This window comes from Mustela putorius, unplaced genomic scaffold, assembly GCF_011764305.1.
Source record: "Mustela putorius furo isolate JIRA1106 unplaced genomic scaffold, ASM1176430v1.1 tig00003901_pilon_pilon_pilon, whole genome shotgun sequence".
Classification (NCBI taxonomy): Eukaryota; Metazoa; Chordata; class Mammalia; order Carnivora; family Mustelidae; genus Mustela; species Mustela putorius.
In genome coordinates, this window is record NW_025422049.1 from 4,535,665 (window position 1) to 4,553,689 (window position 18,025).

At 40.3% G+C, this 18,025-nt stretch overlaps 1 long non-coding RNA gene across 1 annotated transcript in view; it reads right to left on the minus strand.

Annotated features, from left to right (window-relative positions):
- Nucleotides 1-17,649, minus strand: part of LOC106006758 — a 30,637-nt gene extending 12,988 nt beyond the window's left edge. Inside the window, exon 1 of the long non-coding RNA XR_001181033.2 lies at nt 17,280-17,649. This is a non-coding gene — a long non-coding RNA (uncharacterized LOC106006758). The remainder of the gene's footprint in view (nt 1-17,279) is intronic.
- Nucleotides 17,650-18,025: the final 376 nt, after the last annotated feature.

Here is an 18,025-nt window from a genome sequence, read left to right on the forward strand (position 1 = left end):
TGAAGAAAGGCTGTTGAACTTCTTGGATTCTACAGGAAGTTGCCCTAGAGCTATCCGCTATACATTGTGTTATCCTTCAAGAAAAGAAAAGAAGGATTCTGAAAGTGATCCAAATATCATCAGGGGCCACCATTCCCAGCACAGACCCAGGGGAAAAAGTTGATTCCTCCTTGGTTTTAGAGGGTGGGCCCACCTTTAAAGTTTCAAGACACCAGGCTGCCACAACCTAGAGCTCTGGAAACAGGGCTGCCGGGCAAAGCCTTGAGAGTGAGGCACCGCCCCCTCTCACCTGCAGAGACACAGAGACTTGTAACACCACCTAGCAGAACTTCAGGGGCAGGAGCATAGCCTAGGGACATGGGGACAAGACTGCAGGACCCAGCTGGTTCGGAAGGCAGAGCACCAAGCCAAAAAGGATTATCCTTAAGCTTTAAACCCTAATGGAATTTGCCTTGCTAGGGCTTTATTTTGGGTTTTTTTCCCCTAGTTTCAAGTTTCTGTTTAAATTCCAGTTAGTTAACATACAATGTAATATTAGTTTTAGGGGTCGAATTTAGTGATTCATTACTTACATGCAATAGCTAGTGTTCATCATAAGTGCCCTCCGTAATACCCAACCCCCATCTCACCCATCCCCCATCCACCTCCCCTCCAGCAACCTTCAGTTTGTTCTCTATAGTTATGTTTTACCTCTATACCTATGTTTTACCTGTTTTATGTTTTACCTCTCTTTTATTCCCCCATGTTCATTTATTTTGTTTTAAGCTCCACATATGAGTGAAACCATTTGGTATTTGCCTTTCTCTGACTGGCATATATCCCTTAACATAATAGACATGTCATTCTCTTTTTATTTAAATTCAGTTAACATGTAGTGTATTATTACTTCCAGAGGTAGAGTTCAGTGATTCGTAAGTCTTAATATTACCCAGTACTCATCACATCACATGCCCTCCTTAATGCCCATCACCCAGTTACCCTATCTCCCCAGCCACCTCCCCTCCAGCAACCTGCAGTTTGTTTCCTATGATTTATAGTCTTTTATGGTTTGTCTTCCTCTCTAATTTCATCTTTTATTTTTCCCTCCCTTCTTCTATGATCCTCTGTTTTGTTTCTTAAATTCCACATATAAGTGAGATCATATGATAATTATCTTACTCTGATTGACTTATTTCACTTAGCTCAATACCCTCTAGTTCCAACCACATCATTGCAAATGACAAGATTTCATTTTTAATGGCTGAGTAATATTCCATTGTGTGTGTGTGTGTGTGTGTGTGTGTGTGTGTGTGTGTGTGTATACCACATCTTCTTTATCTATTCATCTGCCAATGGATATCTGGGCTCTTTTAATACTTTGGCTATTGTGGACTTTGCTGCTATAAACATTGGGGTGCAGGTACCCCTTTGGATCACTCTATTTGTATCTTTGAAATAAATACCTGGTAGTGCAAATGCTGGGTTGTAGGGTAGCTCCATTTTCAGCTTTTTAAGGAAACTCTATACTGTTTTCTCAAGTAATTGTACCAGCTTGCATTCCTGTGAACAGTGTGAGAGGGTTCCCCTTTCTCTGCATCCTCTTCACTTGATCTTAGCCAAAAGGCCGAGAAGCGATCTCTCTGCATCCTCTTCAACATCTATTGTTTCCTCACTTGTTAATTTTAGCCATTCTGACTGGTGTGAGGTGGTATTTCGTTGTGATTTCGATTTGTATTTCCCTGATGCTGAGTGATGTTGAGCATTTTTTCATGTGTCTGCTGGTCATTTGTAATCTCTATACTTAGCTTCTTTGCAGAAATATCTGTTCATGTCTTCTGCACATTTATTGATTGGATTATTTGTTCTTTGGGTGTGGAGTTTGATAAGTTCTTCATAGATTTTGGATATAGCCCTTTATCTAATAAAACATTTACAAATAACTTCTCCTATTTTGTCTGTTGTCTTTTGGTTTTGTCAACTATTGCCTTTGCTGTGCAAAAGCTTTTATCTTGAAGTCCCAAGAATTCATTTTTTCCTTTGTTTCCCTTGCCTTTGGAGATGTGCTGAGCAAGAACTTGCTGCAGCCGAGGCCAGAAAGGTTGCTGCCTGTATTCTCTAGGATTTTGATGGATTCCTGTGTCATATTTAGGTCTTTCATCTATTTTGAGCCTATTTTTTTTAAGGTTTTATTCACTCACTTGAGAGAGCGAGAGAGCAAAATTCGAGGGGAGGGCCAGAGAGAGAGGGAGAAGCACAATCTCCACTGAGCAGGGAGCCTGATGTGGGGCTTGATTCCAGGACCCTGGGATCATGACCTAAGCCTTAGGCAGACACTTAACTGACTGAGCCACTCAGGTGCCCCATTTTGAGTCTGTTTTTGTGTATGGTGTAAGAAAATGGTCCTGTTTCATTCTTCTACATGTGGCTGTCCAATTTACCCAGTGCTATTTGTTGAAGAGACTGTCATTTTTTCCATCAGATACTCTTTCCTGCTTTGTCAAAAATTAGTTGACCATAGAGCTGAGGGTCCTTTTCTGGATTCTCCATTCTTTTCCATTGATCTATGGGTCTGTTTTTGTGCCAGTACCATACTGTCTTGATGATCACAGCTTTGTAAGAGAGCTTAAGTCCGGAATTATGATGCCACCAGCTTTGGTTTTCTTTCAGCTTTTCATTCCTTTGACTATTCAGAGTCTTTCCTGGTTCCATACAACTTTAAGGATTATTTGTTCTAGCTTTTAGAAAAATGTTGATGGTATTTTGATAGGGATTGCATTGAATATATAGATTGCTCTTGGAAGCGTAGACATTTTTAACCACATTTGTTCTTCCAATCCTTGAGCATGGAACGTTTTTCCATTTCTTTGTGTCTTCCTCAATTTCTTTCATGAGTGTTCTACAGTTTTCTGAGTACAGATCCTTTGCCTCTTTGCTTAGGTTTATTCCTAGGTATCTTAAGGTTTTTTGGTACAATTATAAATGGGACCAATTCCTTAATGTCTCTTCTTAGACATGTCACTCTTTGTTTCCTTCTGATTTCTTCCTTTTGGAATAGGAAGAGCTATCTTTTTCCTGTCCCACCATTGTATTTTGGAAGCAGATAACTTTTTGGTTTTTCAGGTTCACAGCTGGAGAGGACTTAGCCTCAGGATGAATCATACCTCAAGTCTTGCCCATACCTAATTCAGATGAAATTTAGATAAAACTTTGAACTTTAAACTTTAGAGTTGATGCTGGAATAAGCTAAGACTTTGAGGCTGTTGGGGAGAAATGAATGTGTTTTTCATGTGAGAACAACATTTGGGGGGACCAAGAGTGGAATATTATAGATTGAATGCTTGTGACCTCCAAATTCCTATGTTGAAGCCTAGCCCTCAGTGTATGTCCAGATAGAGTCGCTAAGGAAGTAACTAAGGTTAAATAAGGTCATAAGGATGGGGCCTTGATCTGATAGGATCAGTGTCCTTATGGAAAGAGACACCAGGGTCTCTTCTTCCCCACCCCTCTCTTTCTCTCTCTCTTCATGCACACACATCAAGGAAAGGCCATGTGAGCACACAGTGAGAAGGTAGCCATCTGCAACCCAGAGGAAGAGTCCACATCAGCCACCAACCCCACTGACACCTTGATCTTGGATTTCCAGTCTCTGTAACTGTGATAAAACAAACTTCTGTAGTTTGTAGCACCAAGTCTATGGTATCTTGTTTTGACAGCCCAAGTAAGCAAATACATCTACCATTTAAAAAACTGCTAAGAAAATCAAATAATTTAAGTGATATAGAAGTGCCCTTTGAGGAGAAAGAGTTAAAATAACTGCATAGGTATAAATATTATTTTTGTGTGTCTATAATTAATATAGACTACACTGGCCATCAGTTGTTACGTGGGAATATCTGGAAGACCTAAGTGTGAAAGACTGCTAACATTCTCAATATTATTATCAAAATATGTACAGGGAACATTTCAAATTAGTGGGGAAAGCATGAATTATTCAGTGAATTGTGTGGAGCCATTTGGAGAGAAATAGTTAAACTCCCACATGATGCCCAACATATAAAAATTCCAGACTCTTCTAAACCCTACATTTAAAAAATAGCTCAACAGCATTAGAGGGAAATGTTGAAAACATTTTTATAGTTTAGGGATCGAAAATATCTTAAGTTTCAAATTCAGAAGCCATCACACTAATGGAAGATAGTCAGAAAAAGGGCAGACAGTGGCAAGGGGCTCCCCATCCTAAGAAAAAACTACCTTTAAAAGGAAAAAGACCCCACCCCGTTATTCTACACCACTCTGGAAGGAGTCCTCTATACTTTCTCTCATGAACAACTACCTGATAGGTAGCTGAGTGTGTGGACAAAAACCTGACTCAGTGACAGGTACACGGAGGGTTAATCAGATTAAAACAGTCTGCCAACAATCTCATAAAAAACCCCAAAAACCTAGAGTCAGAAACTCTAATGGCAACTCTCTCTGGTGCCCTCCCTCTTTGGGAGCTTTGTACTATCACCCAATAAATTTTGCTTTGCTGCCCACCACTCTTCGTCTGGTCTACCTCTTCATTCGTCAAAGCAGCATGACCAAGAAAAGCAGGCACTAAAGGAAAAAAATCCTGAAACAATACTATGTAAAATTTTTCAAGTTCTTTTTTTTTTAAAGATTTTATTTATTTATTTATTTATTTGACAGAGAGAGATCACAAGTAGGCAGAGAGGCAGGCAGAGAGAGAGGAAGGGAAGCAGGCCCCCCACCGAGCAGAGAGCCCAATCTCCATCTCAGGACCCTGAGACCATGACCCGAGCCGAAGGCAGCAGCTTAACCCATTGAGCCACCCAGGCGCCCAATTTTTCAAATTCTTTACAGCAAACACACACACACACTTAATGGATAAGCAATATAGTGGGAGAAAATATTTGCAGCATAAAAACAAAGGGTTAATAGCCACCAAATATAAAGAGTTTCCACAGATTAATATAACACCAATTATACAATAGAAATATAACCAAAGAGAACATAACCACACAATTCTTTTTGTTAAAGGGTTTTTAACACATTCACAATGTTGTGTAACCATCACCACTACATAAATTTCAGAACATTTCATTATTCCCAAAAGTAACCCATTAATATTAAGCAGTCATTCCTTCCTTTCTTAAGCCCCTGGTAACCACTAATCTATATTCTGTGTAAATCTACAATCTACATAAATTGATGAATTTGCCTATTCCAGACTTTTCATGTAAATGGAATCAGATAATATGTAACTTCTTGTGTCTAGCTACTTTCACTTAGTATAATACTTTGAAGGTTCATTCACATTGTGTCATTCATTTTTATGGCTGAATAATATTTCATGGCATGGATATACCACATTATTATGCACTCATAACTTGATGGACATTTGGGTTGTTTCCACTTTACAGGTACCATGAATAATGCTGTTATTTGTGTAGTTTTTTATGTGAATGTATGTTTCTAATTCTTTTAAGTATATATTTACCTAGGAATAGAATTGCTGGGTCATATGGTGAATCTATGTTTAATTTACAGACAAGCTGACAAAATGTTTTCAAGAGCAGCTGCACCGTTTTACATTCCCACCAGCAATGTTTGAGGGTTCCTATTTCTCCACATCCTTGCTACATCTTGTTATTTTCTGTTGTTGTTTATTATAACCATCTCAGTGTATATGAAATAGTATCCCATCATGGTTTTGATTTCCATTCTCCCAGTAAATAACAATGTTTAGCATCTGTTCATATGCTTATAGGCCATTTGTATATATTCTTTGGAAAATGTCTATTCCTTTGCCCATTTTAATTGGATTGTTTTTCTTTTTGTTGAGTTTCAAGAGTTTTTATATATTCTGGGTACTAGACCCTTATCAGACATATACTTTCCAAATATCTTCTCTCATCCTATGAGTTTTCTTTTCACTTTCTTGATTGTCTCCATTGAAGCACAGAAGTTTTTAATTTTGATGAAGTCCAATTTCTCTATTTTTTTCTTTTGTTGCCTGTACTTTTGGTATCATATTTAAATAGTCATTTCCTAATTCAAGGCCACAGAGATTTACACCTATGTTTCTTTCTAAGAATTTTATAGCTCTTCCATTCAGAGCTTGATACATTTTAAGTTAATTTTTGTATATGATATAAGGTAGGGGTCCAACTTTATTCTTTTGTGTGTGGATGTCCAGTTGCCCCAGCACTACTTATTGAAGACTATTTATTTCCCATTGAATGGTCTTGGTACCCTTGTCAAAAATCAATTGACCATAATATATGGGTGTATTTCTGGATTCTCAATTCTATTCTTTTGGTCTCTATGTGTATACTTAATCCAGCATCACATTGCTGTGGTTACTGTAGCTTTGTATTAAGTTGTGAAATCATAAAATGTAAGTTTTCCAAAATTATTCTTCTTTTTCAAGGTTGTTTCTGCTATTTATGGTCCTTTGTAATTCCATATGAATTTTAAGATTGATTTCTCTATTTCTGCAAAAAAAAATGCCATTGGGATTCGGATAGAGATTGCATTAAATCTGTAGATCGCTCTGGGTAGCACTGTTTTCCTAACAGTATTAAATCTTTCGATCCAAAAACACAGGATGTCTTCCCATTAAGTCTTCTTTCATTTCTTTCAGCAACCTTTTTTAGTTTCTAGTATGTCTTAAACCTCCTTAATTAAATTTATTCCTAAGTATCTTTTTTTGATGCCGTTATAATGGAACTGTTGTCTTGATTTCATTTTCAGATTGTTCATTGCTAGTACATAGAACTAAAGTTGATTTTTTTTATTTCTTAAGTAGGCTTCATGCTGGGTGCAGGGGTGAACTCACACCCTAAGATCAAGACCTGAGATGAGATCAAGAGTTGAATGCTTTACTGATTGAGGCACCCAGGGGTCCCAGTAAAGTTGATATTTTTTTTTGAGAGAGAGAGCAAGAGAGAGTGGGGGGAGGGGCAGAGGGTGAGGGAAAAAGAGAATCTTCAGCAGGTTCTATGCTCAGCATGGAATCTGACTCAGAGCTTCATCTCACAAACCTCAGATCATGACCTGGGCTGAAATCAAGAGTGAGACACTTAACCAACTGAGACAACCAGGTTCCCCTGTAAAGTTGATTTTTGTATGTTGATCTTATTCTCTGCAAATTTGCTGAAATTTATTAGTTTTAACAATTATTTTATGGATTCTTCAAGGTTACCACATAAAAACTCATGTCATTTGCAAATAAAAATAGCTTTACTTATTCCTCTCCAGTTTGAATGACTTTTTTCTTGCTTAATTGCTCTGGTTAGAGTTTCCAGTACAATGTTGAATAGCAGTGGAGAAAGCAAAATCCTTGTCTTCTGTCTGATCTTAGGGAGCAAGTGTTCAGTCTTTCACTATTGAGTATGATGTTAGCTATAGGTTTTCTGTTGATGCTTTTTTTAAAAGATTTTGTTCATTTCTTTGACACATAGAGAGAGCACAAGCAGGGGGAGCAGAAGAGGGAGAGGGAGAAGCAAGCTCTCTGCCCAGCAGGGAGCCCAATTCAGGGTTCAATCCCAGGACCCTGGGATCATGACCTGAGCCAAAGGCAGACACTCAACCCACTGAGCCACCCAGATGGCCCTCAGGGATGCTTTTTATCGTATTAAGGAAGTTCCTTTTTAGTCCTTGTATTCTGAGTATTTTTCTCATGAAAGGGTATTGGATTTTGTTAAATGCTTTTACTGCATCAATTGAGATGAGTTTGTGGGGATTCTATCCTTCATTCTATTAATATGAGAATATTAGTTAAGGAATATTCTCCAATATGGTGTATTACATTGTATAATTTTTATATGTTAAAACTACCCTTGCATCTCTTGCATAAATCCCACATGGTCATGGTGTATAATCCTTTTAATATGATACAGGATTCAGTTTGCTAATACTTTGTTGATGATTTTTGTATCTATCTTCCTACAAGATATTGGTCTGTAGTTTTCTTTTCTGGAATGTCTTTGTCTGGCTTTGGTATCAAAATAATACAAGCTTTGTTGAAGGAGTTAGGAAGTGTTCCCTACTTTTTATATTTTGAAAAGTTTGAGAAGGGTTGGTTCTTTCTTCAATGACCTTTCTGAGCTAATTTTGTAAGGTTTATATTCCTGGCAGCCATTGAATTCTTCATTCTATACACTTAGTGGTCAGCTAGTGATTAAAAAAAATTTTTTTTAATTTATTCACTTGTGAGAGAACAAGAAAGCAAGCACAGAGGGAGAGGGAGAAACAGACTCCCCACTGAATAGGGAGCCCCATGCAGGACTCGATCAGGACCCCGGGATCACAACCAGAGCTGACAGTGTGGAGGCCAAGAAAAATTAAGGCCATCCCACCTCAGGTTTAGCCTTAGCATAAGTACAGCCATCTTAGCTCCGGCAGCCATCTCAGACCCCTGTGCCCAAGAGCTGAACTTTCCCCTACTTTACTTTAGTTCTAAGGACCCCCACCCTGCTTTGGTTCCAGAGACCCCCCCCATCCTGCTTTGGCTCCAGAAACCCCCACCCTGCTTTAGTAACAGGAACCCATAAATACCCCTGCCTTAACTAAGCTCGGGGTCCAAGTCCCTGCTCCGCTGTGTCAGGTGTACTTGGGCCCAAGTTTAAGTTAGTTAAATAAACCCTTGTGTGATTGCATCGGTGTTGGCTCCTTGGTGGTCTCTCAGACGCGAAAACTCAGGTACAACAATGGCAGACATTCTGAAAGACTCCTCCCCTAGAAGATAGATAGGATAACTAACCCCTTGTTTGCTTTTCTGTAAACCGCTGGCTTTTAGGTATAGACCAGGTTATTAATTAGGTTATTAATTGCTTATTAATCACTCTTTTGCCCTTCTGTAACCGCTTGGCTTATAGAAATAATAGAAGACGCCATGATGGCACTCCTACCTTCCCCCTTCTTGTTCCCCCTCCCTGCCTCTCTCCTCCCGCGCGCGGGCCCTCAGAACCAATCAGCTTGTTCCCCCTTCCCGCCTCTCTCTTCGCACGCGCGGGTCCCCAAAGCCAATCAGCAAACTACACTAAGGCCTTTTTCAAAAGTTCTAATTGTCAACCAATCAGTTGCGCCCCACCCAAAACTTGTTTGTACCTGTCTATAAAAACCCAGCACCACCCCAGCTGGGTGTGCTCAGCTAGCAGGAGCTGCTGACCACCCGCAGGCGCCTGCGTAACAATAAAGAACCTCTTGCTGATTGCATCCAGTGGCAGTGTTGGATTCTTGGGTAAGGGGATCCGCGGGTCTTTCAATTCAACAGACTGAGTCACCGAGGTGATGAGGGAGCAGGAGGCTGGCTGAAGACAAAGCAAAAGCTGGCACCTTGCACGCCCCTCTCCATCCGCTCCCCCTCAGTCATATGTGTAGCATCCCTCAGGCAACCCTGACTGCTATGAACAATAAGCAAATAGTTCACTTGCTGGGATCACAATCCTGCTAGACAGGAGTCTCCCTTGGCTTACAAATGTCTTAAATCTCACTAACAAAGACGATTGATAGCAGGCTTGTGACATCCCACCAAAAAGTCTCCCAACTATCTTAATGTTAATGGCTGGTCTAAAGACAACATTGATCAAGCCCCAAGGGCAAGGCCTCTGTTAGGCCTTGGACATCCAGGCACCTTGTAGGCCCTCTTTAGCATATGAAAACTCCATTGAAACCTCCCTTCCCCTCACCTTCCCCCAACCACAGGGTACATAACCTGCCTTCCCTCACAACCCAGGGCAGCTGCTCTTCCTGCCCACGGGTCCTGTCCCCGTGCTTTAATAAACCACCATTTTGCACCAAAGATGTCTCAAGAATTCTTTCTTGGTCATCGGCTCCGGACCTCAGCCCACCGAACCTCACCTAGGTTCTAGAACTTCATCAGAGGCACCCCAATGGTCAGCTAGAGATTTAACAGAGAATTCCTTAAATACCTGTAATAACAACAACAAAACCCCGAATCTCTTGTGTCATTGCTGAGGGGCTCTGTGTGTATTGTAGTATGCCATCAATACTCAGGTAGTTAACAAGTCTGCCCGACCCTTTATTACCTGCTTGCACAGAGACTGTGAGTAAGTCATACGTGAGAGCTTATGGCCTTTCTTGAGCATGTGCCCCATCTTGGACATACGTGTGGCCTTCTAGATTCCGAGGAATATATAGGAGGTTTTCAAAGCCCTTTTCCCCAAAAGCAACTCATTTTCCAGCCTCTCCTCCAAAGCTTTTCAGTTTTCCATTGTTGGCCACTACTGTTGTCTCTTGCTCCAGGCAACAGTAGCTAAAACATTTGTCTTTCAATATTTTCAGCAAACAGCCCCACCTCAGCTCTGAGGGAGTTCCATATTAGGTAAAATGAAGGTAAGCCCTTTGAGCTAATCCTCCCAGGGAGATAATCAGACAGGTCAAAAAAATTAACCACAATTTGGGCTCTTCTTTAAAAAAAAATTAATCACAATTCTTAAGAATAAAGTCTGTTCTGCTCCCTTTAGTACTGGGTGGTTATACCAAAAATGCAGCTTGTTGTCTTCAAGGCCTCTGCCAAGATTGGGAATGAGGAGAGGTACAGGGTAAGTTTAAATGGTACAAAGCTCTCCTACTGAGATTCAGATCTAGTTTCTTTTTTTTCAAAATTTTGTTTAAATTCTAGTTAGTTAATAAATGTAATATTGGTTTCATAGATATAGTTTCTTGATTTAGCATTTCCCTGGTTGTTGTAAGCATTTGATTAATTTCCAGAATTCTGAAAAAGTTTGTTCTAACAGTTTTTGCCGGTTTACTCATTGCTTTTGTGGAGGGGTGAACTTTTGGAGTTTCGTGTTCTGCCATTTCACTGATGTTTCAGGTAATTCTTTTTTTGTTTTAAGATTTTATTTTACTTTGTTAAGTAATCTCCATACCCAACATGGAGCTTAAACTTACAACCTTGAGATCAAGAATCACATGCTCCACCAACTAAGCCAGCCACAGGACCGCAGACAATTCTTAAGATGAAAAATAGTTGTGGGGCCCCTGGGTGGTTCAGTCAGTTGAACATATGACTCTTGACTTTGGCTCAGGTCATGGTCTCAGAGTTATGGGATCAAGCCCTGCATTGGGCTCTGTGATCAGAGCTGATGAGGGAGCAAAAGGCTAGCTAAGGACAAAGTAGAAGCCGGTGCCCTACAACCAGCCCTCTTGTGACATTCCTCAGGAACTCCTGGCTGCCCTACAGGAAGAACAAATGGTTAACTAATAGAGGTCATAGTCCTGCAAGACAGGAGTCTCCCTCAGCTTACAAATGTCCTAGTGATTTACAATAACCTAACTTCCAGAAGATCCCCAACTGCCTTCATGTTGGTACCTCATTAGAGAAAAAACAAACAAACAAAACACAGCTTGGTTTGACAATAACCGGGTCTCCAGTAACCTCAGTCTTCTTTACCATATGTCAGCCCTTCTGAACACCCTCTTTGTCCTCACCTTCCCAGCTCCTGAGTACATCATCAGCCACTCCTCGGGATCACGGGGCAGCAACTCTTTCTGCCAATGGGTCCTGTCCCCGTGCTTTAATAAAAACATGTTTTTGCACCAGAGACGTCTTAATAATTCTTTCTTGGTCGTAGGCTCCAGACCTCACTTATATTCTAAAACTTCATCAGTGCGGAGTCTGCTTGTCCCTCTCCCTCCCCAATTTGTGTGCTTGCTTGAGCTCTCTCTCTTTCTCTCTCTAAAATACATGAAATCGTTTTTAAAAGATGAAAAATAGATGACTGTTACCTCACGAGTTATTAGTGAAATACAGATTAAAGTGAGATTTTTTTTCTTACTCCATCAGTTAGCAAAAAAGCAAAAAGATTGAGGATATCTAGTATTGACAACAAGGTGTAAGAAAATAAGCACTCACATACTATTGATGGCATAGCTTTTAGCATGCAATTGGTAATATCTCTCAACGTTTTTGATGTGCATTCCTTTCGACTCAGTAATTCTACTCCAAGGAATTTAACTTATGGACACACACACATGTATAAAGATATATTTATAGGAATGGTTTTTGCACAATGTAAGTAAAAATCTAAAGACAAATGGGGTGCCCAATAGGGGAGTAGTTAAGTAAATTATAGCACCAAAAAACCCTGTAATACACTGTAGAAACAGAAATTTCATCCTAACATCATTGGCAATTGGCTTCTTCCCCTGCCCAAGTGTTGGATGGGGAGGACTAATGGTCTTAGCTTGTGCGGGGAGCAGGGGAAGGAGTCTGGGACTTGGAGGAGAGAACAAAATTAGACAGCAAAATCGCAGGCAGCCTTGGAGAAGGAAGTAAGGAGCTAGAGGTAAATATCTCTTCTCCAGTATTCTTTTGGTTCAGTCCCCTCAGATTCAGTCCATGAACACAAATGACAAACCAAGATGCATAGTATGAGTCCATTTACAAAAGTGTGAATGTGTATGTGTGTGAATTGCATACATGTATATGTATGTATGTATGCAAGTGTCTTTTAAAAGAACTAGATGGAAACACATAAGCTAATAACCATAGCTACATCTAGGAAGAGAAAGGGGGCGATGGGGAAGGAATAAAGAAGTCTTACATTTTACTACATGTAACTCTATGTTATTTGAACCTTTAGAACAGGAGGGAATTCATCTAACTAAAAAAAAAATTATCTAAATTGAAACCTTGTTTAAGATGAGTAATGAAAGCAGACTGGGAAGAGGAATCAGTAGTAATTCCATTTCTCTAGCAACAATGAGCACAGTTAGAGAACCCCAGAGCCTCGAGTGAACTTACAGATTGCAATCTCAAAAGATGAGATTTGCCCACATTGACGTAGTGAGTTAGTGACAGTTACACGTACAACCCAGGTCTTCTTAATGCAAGAGGAAAACTGGATTCCCAAAACAGAGAGAAAACCTGAAATGACAGTGGGAATCAATGAACCACTAAATGTGAGAAATGTTCTGGAGGCCAGTTGCAGCCCATGGTACTCTCCATCTCCATGAACGTGGAAGAAACGACTAGAGGCTTGGTGCAGACCATGGAATGTAGTGAGAAAGAGGCTGTGGCAGTTTTGCCTTCTACGAGGCCTCTGGTTTTGGTACCTGTCACTTAGAATTCTCCAGCTTTCTGGAAATTAAGTACTTCATTGGTATCTGTGGAGTCCTTGACTTTAAAAGAGTCCCATGCCCTGTTTAGCACGTAGAAGCAGCAGCAGTAATAAGCTGTTCTCACTCTTCAAGGTACACTTTTTAACCAATTGTTTTACATGGAGAAGGTAGGGAGAGAGGTAGCAGAATCCAACTCTGGCTAATTTGAATAAAAAAAGAATTTACTGGAATGGTACTGTCAGTGGTGCACTGGTAAATGTTTAATGACCAGCCCTTCAGAACAGCAACAACAACAAAAAATCTGATATGTAGTGTTTACTTATTCCCATCAAATATATACTGCTGGGGCTCCTGGGTGGCTCAGTTGGTTAAGCAACTGCCTTCAGTTCAGGTCATGATCCCAGGGTCCTGGGATCAAGCCCTGCATCGGGCTCTCCGCTCAGCAGGGAGCCTGCTTCTCCCTCTCCCACTCCCCTGCTTGTGTTCCCTCTCTCACTGTGTGTGTCTCTCTCTGTCAAAGAAATAATTAAAATCTTTAAAAGTAAGTAAGTAAATAAATAAATAAATACTTCCAAAGATGGCCTATTGTAAGCTACCAGTGTGACATCATCTGACTCACAAAATTCCTGAAAAATCAACAATGGCCCTCAGAGCTGATAGGGGGAATTTCACAGGATGGAAAGGAAGCAGAAGGTCAGCCACCAGGAGGTACCAGTCTTCATGGCAAGAACTACTCGAAGATATTGTCAGGTCACCATCACACTAGCCTCTCCACACAGTTCTCTATATTGCTTCAACCACTTGTCATAGGCTTTATGACTTTTAGGGAAAAAGTCACTCATTCACCTCAATATCCACAAACTATGTAATCCAAAACTAATGCCTGTGACCACACTGCTACCTCTCAAAATACCCTTAGCTGTGGGCCCTAGTTCACACCCACAAGCTCCAACTTGCAAGGTTTCTTCCTGCTGGTTCCTAAACTGTATGAAATGCGTTTGTACTTAGTTTGCGGCAATGGCTGAATTCATGGCTTCTTACTTTTTTTGTCTTTTCAAAACCCTTCATTATGGAAAATTCACACACACCTACAGAGGTAAAGAAAATAGGGCGAGGAACATTCTCAATAATTGTCAACTCACGGCCAATATCGTTCCATCTATATTCCCATTCTTTTTTTTTCCCTAGGGAAGAAAAGCATCACAAGGAAGATTAGAGACAATTAAGATAGTTACTTGGAGGGTGCCTGGGTGGCTCAGTGGGTTAAGCATCTGCCTTCAGCTCAGGTCATGATCCCAGGGCCCTGGGACTGAGTCCTGCATCAGGCTTCTTGCTTAGTGGGGAGCCTGCTTCTCCCTCTTCCTCTGTCCCTCCCCCTGCTTGTGCGCACACACACACACAGACACACACACAGACTCTCTTTCTCTCTCTGTCAAATAAATAAATGAAATCTTTAAAATATATATATATGCAATCAAAACTTGACCACGGTTAAAAAAATAGGCTGCTCATTGGGGAAGGAAGTCTTTTTTCCTCTTTATTTTTTTATTCAACTGAAATTAACACACAGTGTTATATTAGTTTCAGATGTACAACATAATGATTCAATAATTCTATACATTACTTAGGGCTCATGATGATAAATTTACTTAATCCCCTTTACCTATTTCACCCATTCTGCCACCCTTCTCCCCTCTGGCAACCACCAATCTGTTCTCTTCATTGAAGAGTCTGTTTTTTGTTTCTTGTTTTTCCTTTGTTCATTTGTTTTATTTCTTAAATTCCACATATGAGCAAAATCATACAGTATTTGTCTTTCCCTGACTGACTTACTTCACTTGGCATTATACTCTCTAGATTCATCCATGTTGTCACAAATAGATTTCATTCTTTTTTATGGCTAATATTCTATTGTTATCTATATGACATCTTTTTTTTTAATCTTCTTTATCCATTCATCTATAAATGAACGTTTGTTTCCATATCTTAGCTTATTATAAATAATGCTGCAATAATATAGGGGTGCATATGTCTTTTCAAATTAGTGTTTTCATATTCCGTGGGTAAATACCCAGCAGTGGAATTACTGGATCATATGGTAATTCTATTTTTAATTTTTTGAAGAACCTCCATATTGTTTTCCACCATGGCTGCACCAGTTGCCTTCCCACCAACAGGGTACAAGTATTCCCTTTTCTCTACATCCTCACCAGCACTTGTTTTTTATTTTAGTCATTCTGACAGGTATGAGGCACTATCTCATTGTGGTCTTGATTTGCATTTATTTCCCTGATGATTAGTGATGTTGAGTGTCTTTTTATGTGTCCGTTGGCTATCTGTATGTCTTCTTTGGGAAAATGTCTGTTCGTATCTTCTGCACATTTTTTTCCTTCTGCCCATTTTTAATTGGATATTTTTGGTGTTAAGTTATGCTATTTCAATATTATTAATCACATCTGCAAAGCCCCTTTTCCATACAAAGTAACACCCACAGGTTGCAGGGATTTGGATGTGTTTATCTTGTGGGGAGCCATTATTTGCCTATCACAGATAGCAAAAAGATAAAAGGCAACTATAATTCAGACTTCAAATCTTCCTGGATCAGAGCATGATAGAAAACCTAACTAAAGTAAGACTATCTACAAGAAGAGAAAACATTTTGGGGAAGAAGAGTTTACTTTGGGATATGTTACCTGTGATACAAGGGGTTGGTGGGACATCCATATGGAGAGGCCCACAAGAAACTTGCAATATCAGAGTTTGAAGTTTTGGAAAAGTATCCAGGCTGAAGATTAAGATTTGAGAGAATCTATAGAGATATGGTATAGGAAGAGTTTAAGCTCTTTGAAAGTAGATATTAGATGTTTGCAGTTCTAGCCTCAGTGACTAGCATGGTATCTGGTTCATAGGAGATGTTCAACAAGTGTTGAGTAAACAGGTGAATGTAAGATCCCAGAGACGAACAGCAGGATGAGGTAGACAATATGGAGGAGGAGGAGTGGAGATCAGGCGAGAGGAGAAAGTTTCCTTCTTTGAAACAAGAGGTAATAAAAGGGGGAAAAGGAGTTTATGCAAAATAATTTTGAAATGAACAGGATATGTTGCAAGATCTCACTTTGGACAATTCTGGAATAATCAAAATGGAAAAGTGACATCATCACTGAGGAATGTTACTGAGAGTGAGACTGAGATTTGAAGAAAGTAAACCATTAAATGTCAGAATGGAAAAAGACCTTGTAGAGTAGCCTATGGGCTACCTACCCTCAGTTTACAGACAGGAAAACTGAGGATTCAAGAAAGAAATACATTTGCTCGGGTTACCAAAGCAAACAGAGTTTAGTTCAATTCATGTAACATATATTTATTGAATGTTGACTCTATGCCAAGCAGACCCTATGCTAGGTGATGGAATACAGTGAAAAACAAGGCAGACATAGGATCCGACCTCACTGAGTTTTTAGTACAGAGGCAAAGACACAGAAGCAAGCAGGGTGGTAAGTACTATGGTGGGAAGAACTTAAAGAGCCTAAGGAGAGCAGAGAGGAGGAAGTATGTGTGGTAACAAGAAATGAATACCAAGACTGGTGAGCTGATATTCCAGCCCAGCTGAGGGCGGACAGTGACTTGGCTGTTCACCCAGGTACCAGTTTCATGACCTAAGTGATATTTATAATTCCAGGGAGAAGAAAAAAAGGCAACTCCCAGGACTTTGACTCTGGTTCTAACATTCCTTTGTACTTGGCTCTTCTCCTCATGTTCCCCAGACAGGCCAGACCATGGGAGGAGCACTTCAGTAAATTGAGTGGTCAACTGTGGATTAAATCCTATAAATCTGAACCCACTAACAAATAGGATAAAAACTCAGAAGTTTAGCTCTATCTTTCCAAGGGTACCCAGGACTGAGGAAGCTAACAGAGCAAGGATTATTTGCCTGAAGTAAGTGAGGTTTGCAGTGAGATTTCGAGTCTACAACCAGGGAGATTAACAGAGAGCACAGCCCACTTTGTTTCACTACTTTAATGTGCTATCACATCTCTCTTAAGACCAGTTGTGCTAGGAGCCAATAATAGCTTAAGACAATTATGTTTTGGCAAAGAACACATTTAAAGTGTACAAAAATATTTATACCACTTCTCTAGCTTGAAGTAAAACAATTACATTTCTATTACTTTTCTAATTAAATGATCCCTAGCCCCTCAGCTTACCCATCATTAGAATATGCTTCTTCACTCTCTAGGGTGCCTCCTCTTGCAAGGGTCCTGTGAAACTCAGGGGTCATACTCATTTCAAAGGGTCAGTACTGGCTTCTGTCAACTTGAGGAAAGAAAGCTGGAAGCCCGCTCAGTCCACCTAGGAAATGTTTTCTTCAGCTGTTGTCCCTGTTGCTAAAACACAGCATTGCTAGGAGTCCAGCAGTCCAACCCCATCCTGGGTGCCATAGTGGCTGAGACATATGCTGGCGCAGAAACCTCTCTAAGTATTGGGGGTAGGAACAGAAGTACTGCTGTACTCAGCAGCAGGCAGGTCACGCCACCCATAGGCTTCAGCCTCAAAGCCTGGCTGCCCTGGGTAGTGGCAAGCATCCATCTCTACTCAGATGAAGAAACCAAAACCTTCTCTTGAGGACACGAGTACAGTTTCCCAAAGAAGTGGGAATGCTGGAGGGGCTGAAGAACAAATACTGGGAGCACTTTAGAGAGAGGGGTTGAAAGACAGCAAGCAAGAGTGCCAGTGAGACATCCTTCTTCTGAAGGCCTCAAATGGCAAAATTTCCTGCCATCTCCTCATGGAATTCTAGTGAAAGATTTCATAGATAAAGCAGAGCTTTCCAGTCCATGGGTCCTGACACACTGGGGTGCTTTCAGTGGATTAGAAGTAGGCACGGATTATTGATCTTTTTAGTGTTTGGGGCAATCAGGTAGGGTTTAGGAGAGCCAGAGCTCCCAAGCTA